At 46.0% G+C, this 12115-nt stretch overlaps 1 pseudogene; it reads left to right on the plus strand.

Annotated features, from left to right (window-relative positions):
- Positions 1 to 703: 703 nt before the first annotated feature.
- On the plus strand, positions 704 to 2155 carry LOC109783656 (uncharacterized; annotated as a pseudogene).
- Positions 2156 to 12115: the final 9960 nt, after the last annotated feature.

Here is a 12115-nt window from a genome sequence, read left to right on the forward strand (position 1 = left end):
ATCCCTTAGAACGACATGCACTAGAGATGAATGTGCCCCTTAAGCAGGTTGTGGCCTCCTAAAAGAAGCTAAAGCGACACTGAAGACCTGCTTACCAAGGATATGCATCCAAAGACAACAAATTTGGCCTCCAAGATAGGAGGTTGAGAGGGATGTGTGCCACTACATGCACAAGAATTTGACAGAGACTCCCTTCCAGCCAGAGCAGTAGATGTGGTATGCTTAATATCCAACTCAATTGAAGAGAACCGCTGCCTATCCATGGAAGAAGAAAGAGCATGCACCGATTCCAAAGGATGTTGGTTCAGTTTGTTGGAGACCAATAGTGAAGTATGAGATCTCCAAAAAAGGAGTTTTTGTGTCTTCGGAGGTATGATTGTCTACAAAACTGTAATTCTTTCTAGCTCAAATCTAATATTAGTCATGTACATATTGTTGCGTATTTGACACTTTATTGTGTCGCACCGTTCCCAATGATCCCACCTTCTATTTTAAAACAGAGATAAAATTGATGTTGTTTTTGCTAATACATGGTACTTGCTTGCTTTTGGATCTTGGACGCCACCCTTTTCTGGCTACTAAGAACTGATATTGGTGTGTTTGTTTTCCTTGGTATGCTAAAATCTACCAGTAAGCTTAATTTTTTTTCTACGTGCTCAGCTAGAGTGTTATCGGTACATGGCATACCTTGGAAATGTATGGCTATTACCTGTTTCCTTCCATCAAGATTTTATTTCCAGCTGTCCCCAACCAGCCTCCCTCAACACTCTTAAGAGACCCACATGCCGCAATTCCCACCTCCCAAATTGGATATGAACCCTGATTAGTCCAACCATCGATCACCGCCGCCCGAGCATGATGTTCGATTTCTACAGCAAAGAGGACTTGAGCAAGATATTCTCCATGTCATGCGGGTCCCCTTCACACCCGCATCATGAACCCGCGTCCCCTCCCTCCGCCTGGTCTTCCTCGAGCTGCTGGTGTACCTCGCCGACGTAAGGAATGCCACCACCGCGGAGTCCTTCTCAAGCGAGGCCACATATACCTGGTCACCGTCTGCATCACTGACTAGGCTCCTACCTGTGCATCCACTGCCCTGGCCTCAAGGAAGCCGGTTGTGGCAGCCCAAAATCGTCTTCATGGAGAAGGACTTCCTCGTCCTCTCCATCTTCTTCCTGCCCATCCTTAGAGGGCGGGACGAGCACTTCGTCTACAAGGCTAGCTCCGTGTCATCACTGTGCCTGCTTCTAGGTCCCTACCTGTGCATCCTCACATCCTCAGATCTCGAACTCCTGCCCTACAACGATGACGACCTTTTCGTCCTGGCCGCGCTATGCTATTCACCGATCCCTTGGGTTTTACCCTCCATATCTCCTCCTCCAGGATCTGGGTTTAGAGCTGTAAAGTGCAACAAGTGGAGCTAGCGCTCCATGTTAGAGCACGGATGACCTTGTTTCTAGCTTCTAATGTGATCCACTTTGGAGAAACTTGGATGGGTTGATCTCTGGACGGGGATTATGTTCTACAAGGTGCTCGAAAAAATGTCTGTGCCACACTTCATCGCAATTCCTAAGGTGACGCGTGGAAACAAGGACAACGTGAAATTGTATGTGTGGCGGGTTTGGAATGTTGCATATAGTAATGGTATGATCAAGTTTGCCGAATAGAAAAATATGGAAGGCCAGATGTTGATGAAAGGTCGTATGATGACATGGATGCACTGTATGAGTCAGACTACTTAACAAACCCCAAAGAAATTTGGTGGATGGCCATGACATGGTACAAAATGACTTCTTGGGACCATTGGAGCAAGGGATTCATGGCTTATGACAAGGAAATCTCTGTTGACTACCCAAGTCATTCTATGTTGTTGCCTGACCTGACCGTGAGTGATACCTATGCAAGAGAGTTGACACTTAAGGACCTGCAAGCATCTCACCCTATCCTGAGATGGACTTGTGATTGTGATGATGTTGTTTACTTGTTGTGTAAATTCAAATTTTAAAACATAAAGACATGGCCAATAAGTTTTGACCTGAAAAATAATAAGTTGGTTGATATGGGACCATTTTGTTTCAAAGGATATACCTCAGCCCACCCTTGTGCATTGTCCAAGTATTTGAACATAGCTCCAGGTTATTATGCTATTGCTTGATTGTTGATCATTTGATTTATTCTTGGAGGCAAAGTACTTTGTTAATGTTTTCCTTATGAAGCAAGTGTTACAATTATGAGTACGTTTCAGTATGGAGATTAGAGACATGTTTTAGTGGTGTATGTCAGTTATCCACTACACTGGGTAGGGTACAGATATTACTCATGTCCAAATGAACAAATACAATTTTGGTTACAACTTCAGCTAGCTTGGTGGATGTAAATCAATTAATAAAGACACACGCACCCTTAGTTTGCTGATGCACCCTTGGTTTTCTTATCTAGAGTCTACCGTGCATGTGCGATGTTTATTATGTTGATTGCATTTTGTTCACATGTGGTTGCTGAGTCTAGCATTAAATCCTAATAGCTGTCATTTTGTATGGACAAGACTCAAATGGAAAAGCATTTATTGTTGTCAAAATTTACCTGCATGTGTGGTTCCCAACCTCTGAAATATTTGGGTTTTCTAATTGATAAAAAGACAAGGGTCATAGGATGTTCACTGTCAGGTTATAGAGGATAGTACTGAAGCCAAAGAAGCTAAAAAAGGATTGTGCAAAATACAATTCAGTCATCTGAGCAACTGAAAAATATTGTATGTGACCTAGAGACGTGACTGTGAACTCTGCAGGGATAAAGCATCTTCTAACCACATCGTGTTTTGCTGTCCTTTAGCCTTTTTTTTGGGATTACATGACAAGCAGTTGAAGACTTTTGTGTCTGAACTCTCAGTTGACCCTGATACCTTACAATCAGTAGATATTTCCTGACCAATTGATGCGATTTTGCTTATGAATGATTTAATGGGATTCTTCTATTTGGTATATTTTGGTGTTGTGATGCATAAGAAACACGATGACCATAAATTGATTTTGGACCCTCTGATGCTCATTTATCTCATGTGCCCCTGATGCAATAATGGAAGGTACTTTAGGAGGACAGTGAGGAGCTTGTGACAAAGACATTTTTCTCTCGAGCGCCATCCTCATCATCTTGAAACCCAACTCAAGATTCCCTAAAATGCAAACATGGAGATCTTTTGTAGTGGCCCTAGCTTCTGTTGCCCGTCCTCTGCAAGACTTCGTTATTGCGATCTTATTCATTGGGCTAGTTTGTGTTCCTATGACTAGCTACCTACCATTTCAGTATTATTAGCTTAACATTATGTGTAGTTCTATCGAGTATGTTTGTATCGTTAACTGGTTTCTCCAATTTGGGGACTCTGTTTTTCTAGTTTGCTTTCATCAAAACCCAGTAGTGAAAAGTCGTACTGTTGGTCTAAAATATCTAAGGTTGGCAGGAGAATCTATTCGCTATATGTGGAAGATTAGTTCTTATCAAATCTAATTTAAGTACCAATACAACACCCTTTCTACGTGCTTCTCTCTTATAGCCCTCCAAAAATGTCGAAAAAGGAGTAGACTTTTTTATGTAGACATGTGGTAACGGGGTTAGGGGACAAAAAACCACCTAGTTAATTAGGTGTCAGTCTGTGTGTGCCCAAATCAAGTGGTTGATCCTAACTTGGCAATAATGAATAAGGTTTTTTTTTTGAAATGTTTATAGAAGCATCAAAATGGGAAGGGGTTAATTTTGTCGACAAAATACCCTATTGGCAGATGTTCTTTCAAGTTGAGGTTTTTTTTGAACTACAGAACAAGAGTGGGGACACCACTCTCTCACCTCACAAACTCGCGAGGCTACCGGATCTAGTGGAGAGAGAGGGATCTGGGGAGCAGGAGAAACACGTGAGGGATGTGGAGGAGAGAGGTAGAGAAAACAAGGTGGGGGCACCCATTTGTAGCTGTGTTGGTTGCGGAATCTTAACTTCAATGCTGCCAAGTTGTTTCCCCTAAGCTAGATCGGTTGAGCATGAAATCTAGCTCTAAAGTGGGCATATGCTCTAATCGGTGCAAGTGGAACAATCTGGTTTATGGTTGGGGAGAGGGTTACCACTACTACATATTCTTTGGCCCATTCCGCAAGAGAGCGAGCTAGGTTAGGCGAGAAAAAAATCCAATGATGAAAATCTAGGTGTTGTGATGATGACATAACGAGGTTGTATTGAACGTTTGTGTTTGCTAGTTTGCACCATTAGCTTGGATGATTTCTTTCTTTTTATCACATTCATCATGTGAACTCTACATTGTATCATCTATCTGGCATTAGCATATCATGTAGGGAACCAAGACTGGTTGTTATGGAAAGAGTTCCAATTTGGAAGAAATTGCATTTGTTGTTTGAAAGCTATTGAATTGTAGATCAACCATCACAAGTAATATGCTAACATATTTGACCATACAACCATCACAAGTATATCAGACATATCTTGCCCACACTATGAAGCAAAAAATGGGTTCATGTGACTGTACTGACAAATGTTTCTGGGGGTAAGGTGAAAGGAAACATGGTGTCTTGCCTTTTCCACTCAGAAGTATAATGAGATTTAGGTTTAGGATTAGCTATTCAGATGGAGAGCTAGGTTTGTGAATGAACAGAATAGGAAGCAAGGCAAACGATGGAATGGTACCAAGGAATTTTGTGGCCATAGGCATAATAACAAAATTAGGTTGTCACAAGCACGCCGACGAGTAATTCCTTTGGCTCCCAAAACAAAGCATCAAACTCATGTAGCATTTCTTGAACAACTGAAAGTGTCATAATAAAATAAAATGTCCCTACCGTTTATCCCTCATTTGGAACACCTCTTTGTTATTGCTTTGTCCTCCCCGTCTATGTTTATTCTCCCTATATCTATCACATGATATGTTAATCAAAGTGTTCCTTCTTGTGCAAAGAAGAAAATAATAGATGCTGTAGTGACCCGACTCGGTAAGGATCGAAGTCTCTGTGCTTACCGTGCTAGTCCTTGGACCGACTTCCTAGCGCACACAGTACTCGATTAAATAACATAAATGACACACATCTCTTTATTACATCGATAGTCCATGAGTAATGCAATTTATTACAAAGATATGGCATCAGGCCAAATAAAACAAATACCGCAGAAGCATCGAAGTAAATGAGTCCATCAACTCCACGAGCAAAAGCTGAGTGTAGAACATCGGCCTATATCACACCTTAATCCTCATTGGATAAATCTGCATCATGATAGGTTGCAGCCATGTAGGTCAGTACATGGAATGTACTGGCAAGTCACATCATAAGAGCATAATGAACATACTTGTACATGAAATTTGGCTGGTGGAAAGCTCTAAGTTTAACTTTGCATAAAGCTATTTTTTCCTATTATAAAATATACTATTCTACCACTACAAAGTAGCATATGATTGAGATGGTACCCCCAACTCAATCTATTCCCAAAGTTTATTTGAACCCAATTAATTAAGTTATGGGTGATAAGATCTCTCGGCATTTCCACTACTAAAATCTCAAGTTGTCCGTAACCGGGGACATAACTAATCGATTAGATTTAACAATCTGTAGAGGTTTGCGCACTTTTCCCCACAAGACTCGACCACCTACTTGATCGGGAGATCGAGTCATAGTCGTTCGAAAGTATTCCTCTTAACCCACAGATAGGCCGGTACACCTACATATTCTACATCTACTAGCCTATCCCAGAAAGAGGTCACACTAACTACTCAACTAAGCCAGAGCTCGTAATGGCTTGTGGCTGCACACATAAGCTTCTAGTCATGAAAACATGTTCGATCCCTTTGAGCTTGAGTGGACGGACCACTGGTGTGCACTCCCATGGATTCCTCATGAATGCTCCCACTGTACTTCGCCACCATTCAAACCAATTCCGCCCAGGTAGTTCATTAATTATCTTGCTCCTTCTTACTACATTGTCCCTCATACTTTATGATGAATCACTCCCCAATCCACGTCTACTTTAGCAAAGCAATATGATTAAACGGCGGCGACAATGTTGTAAAGTTCAGACCTAGCTACCTCAATGAACTACTGGGTGTAAGCATAGCCATCCGGCATAAATTCCTACCATGTAATCCTACCATAAAGGAAAATCCAACACACTTAACTTTCATGAAAATTTTCTAAGTGCAAAAGCAACGTGTGAAAATAGGGTTCAAAATTTGTGATGTGAACTAAAGTGTATACTGGTATAGGAGTAAAATTTATCATGGACAGATCCTAATTTTGTGAAAATACCATGACATTGATTGAAATAACCGAATTTGGCTAGGGTGACAAAGTGCAAAAAGAATTAATTCAAACGGAGCTACCCCTTAGGAGATATGGTCGAATAGAGTTTGAATTTGTATCTGAATAAATTCAAATTCTAAATTAGCAAAAGTTTTCAAATATGGTTTCACTGAATAGACCTATTCAAGACGGAAAATTTGTCGCTGGTTTAATTTGGATCTACGGTTAAAAAGTTGTGGCTAAACGAAGTTTAGGGACTAATCTGCTAACTAAAGGACTAAACCGAAATAATAGTTTTCTCGCAACCGGGCCAGGTCGCTACAGATGCATTTATGTATTGCTAACTACTATTGCTGACTACTAGAGACTTAAGATTGGGTTTTTATTTTCCAAGCTAGTAGAAATCTATCAAAAGCACCAAGTTTTATCATTCATGTTGTTAGTTGTTGCAATTTTATGTGATTTACACTTTTAACACTTTACTCATTTGGTTCTCGTAGTTGAATGTTGTTTACACTTTTAATACTTAAGTGTTTTGCTTCTTGCAACTTAACATCATTTAATATCGAGTGTTAACTTATGCTCGAGCTCAAACACATGATCATTTTTGCATAGGTGGAATCATAGGTAGATGTCCATGAAAACCACATTGTGCATGTTGCTTGCAGAGCTGGTCTATGCAACTATGGTGTATATAGGATAGGATATGTTAGTCCAATAAAAATTAATAAAAAGTATGCCAAAGTGTATGTAATTGGTAGCAATATAGCATAAATCATACAAAAAATATAGATATGTTTGGGACATATCATCTTCTACCATCTCCTCTTCCACACCTCATCCTCTTTCTCACCACTGCTCAACCACCATGAACCCCTGTTCACCAACCCTAGATGGACAACATTGCTCCTCGGGTGCTCATGCGGCGACCACTTAAAGTTTGTGAAGTCTATGGAGGTGTACTCTTGGTTCAACACCTGTTGGTGTACAAAAGTAGGGACCCTCTTTGTACCCCATTACTTGTGCACGGGCAGTCAGAGCCGCACCTGTGGCCATGCTTAGCGGGGCAGAGGAAGGAAGCAAAGGCACGAGACTGCCAAGGCAAGCATTCGAGCTAGGGGCGCGAAGGACAAAGCGACAAGATGGGCTTCCCTTGACAAGAGCCTTGCTGGAATGGCCTACATAGCCCCGGCAAGAACCTTGCCGGGGCAACTTACCCAACACCAGCAAGGCCACCACCCTTGAGCCTGAGAGTTCCAACACCATCGACAACGTTGGGACCAAGGCTCAGGAGGCGCCTGCTTGGTGGCATGCAGATCTTTGTGAAGACAAGAGACTTGCAAGGCCTAGATGAGAACCAGGAGACAAGGCACTGGCATGGCCCCTTTGCCGAGGTTGCTCACGAGGCCCCGGCAAGGCTCCTGCCGAAGACATCCACAGAGCCCCGGCAAGACTCTTGCCGAGGGAGCTCGCGAGGCCCCAGCAAGACCCTTGCCAGGAATAACAGCAAGACCGCGGCAAGGCTTTGCCACCCCGTCGCTGACCCAGCTCAGCGGCTGACCCACCAACCAAGCAATAGCCTGTGTGGCGGCACGTGGTTTCTAGGCCAGCTAGACAGGCACCTGCGTGGTGGCATGCAGATCTTCGTGAAGACCCCGCCACCACACCAGCTCAGCAGCCTGCCAGCTTACATGGCACTGCATGCCTTGTTGGCTTGGACGCGTGTCGAAGCAAGGCGAAGCGGCGACGGATGGGACGGGCTTTGTTGCCATCCCCGATAAAGCAATAGGACACATAAGTAGCGCATTAAATGCGTTTTGTCCTGTGATGTCGGGCGATAAGCTTGTACACTGTATATACTTTCCACCTCCTGTGTGCCACTATGGCGACCCCTTTGACCTATAAAAGGAGGCCCGAGGCGTACTGAGGAAGGATTCAGACTTTTTGGACTACACACGCACCGTAGCTAGTTCAAGAGCTCAAGAACACCAAATATACACCAAAGCAGGACTAGGGTATTACGCATCGTTTGCGGCCCAAACCTGGGTAAAATCTCCTCGCGCTAACTCACCAGACCCGCTCTTTCCAGAGCCCCGCGCCACCAACCGTAGAAGGGATCCTCGTGGTCCCATAGGTGTCATTTCCCCGACATCTTTGGCGCGCCAGGTAGGGGGCGCAGCTGTGAAAATCCGGTTTGGAAGTTAGCGCATCGACTTCATCATCACCATGGCCCCCAAGAAGAAGGGGATCATAGCGATCGGGTTGTCCGGAGCTGGCCCGTCCGCACCAGCACGGGCGGGCGACGGGGTGGCCACAGATGGCGCCGGAGGCGCGGCCCGTGAGCATCCACGACACTCTGGCAATCGGAGCCATGCGAGCGGTGTCATTCGGGTCCAAGACGACGAGCTACACGCCGCTGGGCTCGGGGGCACCGACGTCGTGGTGTCTCTCATCGCGCGCGGCCTGGGAAGGTCGTGGCACGGGGGCCGGCTGGGGCGTCCGGGAAGTCGCCGCGCCGCCTGTGGGCATTTAGCTTGAGGTTGATCTTGCGCAAATTTGCAAATGTTTCTTCTAAGTCTTGTATGGGCGTTGCTCTGTTCTTTGCCGAGGAAGCTGCGTCATTATTTCCAAGCACATGAGATCACCGCCGTCACCCGCCTTCCTTTGCAACGGATCTTGCATAACCTAGATGCAACTGGGTGGATTGTGGAATGGGCATTGGCACTGTCGAGCTTTGGTCTGAAGTTTGAGAGTACTTCAACAATCCAGAGTAGAGTCTTGGCAGAGTTCATCGCAGAATGGACCCCGATGCCTGACGAAGAGATTCAAGAGACTACTCTCCCCGACAAGGAAACAAGTTGCAACTGGATTATGTACTTTGATGGGGCTTTCTCGCTGCAAGGCACTGGTGCTGGTGTGCTACTTGTTGCACCCACTGGAGATCACCTAAAGTATGTAGTCGAAATGCACTTTCCCAGGGAGAGATCAACAAACAACACTGCCGAGTACGAAGGGCTGCTTGCCGGTCTCAGGATCGCGGCGGATCTCGGAATCAGGAAGCTCATCGTCAGAGGTGACTCTCAGCTTGTCGTCAAGCAAGTCAATAAAGATTATCACAGCCCGTTGATGGAGGACTACGTAGATGAAGTGAGAAAATTGGAGGAGCGTTTTGACGGTCTGCAAGTTGAGCATGTTCCTCGAGCAGAGGACAGCATTGCCGACGATGTGTCAAAGCGCGCTGCCCTAAAGTTACCTATGGAACCAGGGACCTTTGTGCTCCAACTAACTCAGCCATCCGTGGAACCATCGGCAGGACATGACAAGCGAAGGAAATCAGGCCCCGGCAAGTACTTTCCCATCGAGCTCCCAGGAGCCGCCGGCAAGGATGTTGCCGGGGACGCTAAGCTCGCTGAGGAGCAACAGGCTCTAGCAGGGCCTCAAGCCCTTGTCATAGAGACGACCGCTCCCGCAGCAGAAGAAATGCCTTTGATCCTTGCCGTCGAGCCTCAAGCTCCGGCATGGGCACAACATACCGTTCGATTTCTCCAAACAGGGGAGCTCCCTAAGGAGCTGGAAGAAGTGGAGAGAGTGGCCCGTTGGTCTGCCATGTACCAGTTTGTGGACAATGCCTTGTACAGAAAAAGATCGAACGGTGTGAAATTGAAGTGCATTCCCCAGGAGGACGGTCTGGAGCTGTTGGCAGAGATACACGGAGGCATATGTGGCTCCCACATCGGGTCAAGAGCCCTTGCCGGCAAGATGTTTTGGCAAGGTTTCTTCTGGTCCACTGCCCTCCAGGATGCAACTGCACTAGTAACCAAGTGTGAAGCGTGTCAGTTCCATTCAAAGAAGCTTCATCAACAAGCTCAAGCTCTCCAAACAATCCCTCTTTCCTGGCCATTCTCGGTCTGGGGGCTCAACATACTTGGCCCCTTTCCCCGTGCTGTCGCGGGCTTTGAGTACTTGTACATTGCAATCGACAAGTTCACAAAGTGGCCGGAAGTCGAAGCAGTGAGAAAGGTAACAACACAATCAGCCGTCAAGTTCTTCAAAGGGCTGGTTTGCCGTTTTGGTGTGCCAAACAGAGTCATCACCGACAACGACACGTAGTTCACAAGCCGCACCTTCATGCAGTACATTCAAGACCTCGGCAGCAAGGTCTGCTTTGTTTCTGTTGCACATCCCCGAAGCAACGGCCATGCAGAGAGGGCAAATGCTGAAGTACTGCGAGGCCTCAGAACGAAGACTTTCGACAGGCTACACAAGTGCGGAAGACACTGGATTGATGAGTTGCTGGCGGTTCTTTGGTCGATCAGAACGACACCAAGTCGAGCCATCGGCTAGACACCCTTCTCCCTCGTTTACGAGGCAGAAGCAGTTCACCCCACAGAACTCACAAACGAGTCACCTCGAGTGCTCGCTTATGATGAGCTTGAGCAAGAGCAATTGGGGCAAGATGACGCAACACTTCTTGAGGAAGATCGTCTTCGGGCGGCTGTGCGAGCAGCGCGCTACCAGCAAGCCTTGCGTCGCTACCATAGCCGCAAGGTTCATGCCCGAAGCTTTGAGGAAGGCGACCTTGTTCTTCGGCGCGTTCAGTCGGCCAAGAATTCCAACAAGTTGACGCCAAAGTGGGAAGGCCCTTATCGGGTAATACGAGTCACCAGGCCCGACGCAGTTCGCCTGGAGACCGAAGATGGTATTCCAGTGAGCAATTCCTGGAACACCGAACATCTTCGCAAGTTTTACCCATAAGGCGCGGTTTCCGGCCCCCCCGACAGACCACTTCTTGTACAAGCCTTGTCGACAAGGCATTTAACCCTTTGTACAAAGCCAGGGCAGACCCTGAGCAACAGATAAATAAATGAAGCGCTGGCGCCCTAAGTTTTAGCATGCATGCTAGGTTGAGTCTCTCTCTTTGTTAGGGTTGATAGTGCGTAGCGGAGGCTAGCCCCTAGCATAGAGGTCGAGTGCGCATCTCTCTGTCCTTTCCAGTCCTTTTTTGGTTCGCAGGATGCGCAGGCATTTCTGCTAAGCCGTTTGGAGGAAAAGGAACAGGCCGATGCCCCAACCCCGGCAAGCCAAGGTTGCCCGGGGCTGCGAATTCAGATATCCGATCACGACAAGCCAAGATTGCCGGGGGCTACAGACTCAGATAAGTCCTTTCCTCCCCCGCTCTGCACTTCTGTATGGAACTTGAACGTACGAAACTTCGTCCATTCCTGGGCCACCGTGCTCCTTCTTTCCTGCGCCCAAAAACCCTTGTTTGGGCTGGAACTTAGTTGTAGCTGCGATGGCAAGGGAACAGAGGAAGGGCCTAATCCTACTTTGCCCCTACCTCCGCCAAGGGTGTGAGCGTGGTCGGGCTATAGAGCGGGAGGATGGCAAGGTCTGTTGCCGGGTGCCGATGTTTATCCTAAAGATAACAAGGACTCGTTCCTTGGTGTGAGCCTCTCTCACGCACAAAAGAACCCGGCAAGCACCCTTTTCTTCATTAATACGTTGTTAACAAGTACAATTCATACGGAATGTAAACATGAGCAAGGGGATTACTGTAGCGACCATACCTCAAATAGTCTAGTCTCTATGCATCAGTGTCATCCCTGGATCAGTAATGCTGACACGCATAGTACTTTGAAGGATTTATAACAGAGTAGCAATCACACACTTATTACATCGAATAGTTCAAGAGAACTCAATACAATAAATATGGCTTAAGGCCATCTAAAATACGATAAAGTGAGTCCATCAACTCCAACGACATCACTGAGTATAAGACCACGACCTAAGGCTCCTTACTCATCGTCTGAAAAGTCTGCAACATTAT

The sequence above is a fragment of the Aegilops tauschii genome, chromosome 4 (assembly GCF_002575655.3).
Source record: "Aegilops tauschii subsp. strangulata cultivar AL8/78 chromosome 4, Aet v6.0, whole genome shotgun sequence".
In the NCBI taxonomy this organism is placed as follows: domain Eukaryota; kingdom Viridiplantae; phylum Streptophyta; class Magnoliopsida; order Poales; family Poaceae; genus Aegilops; species Aegilops tauschii.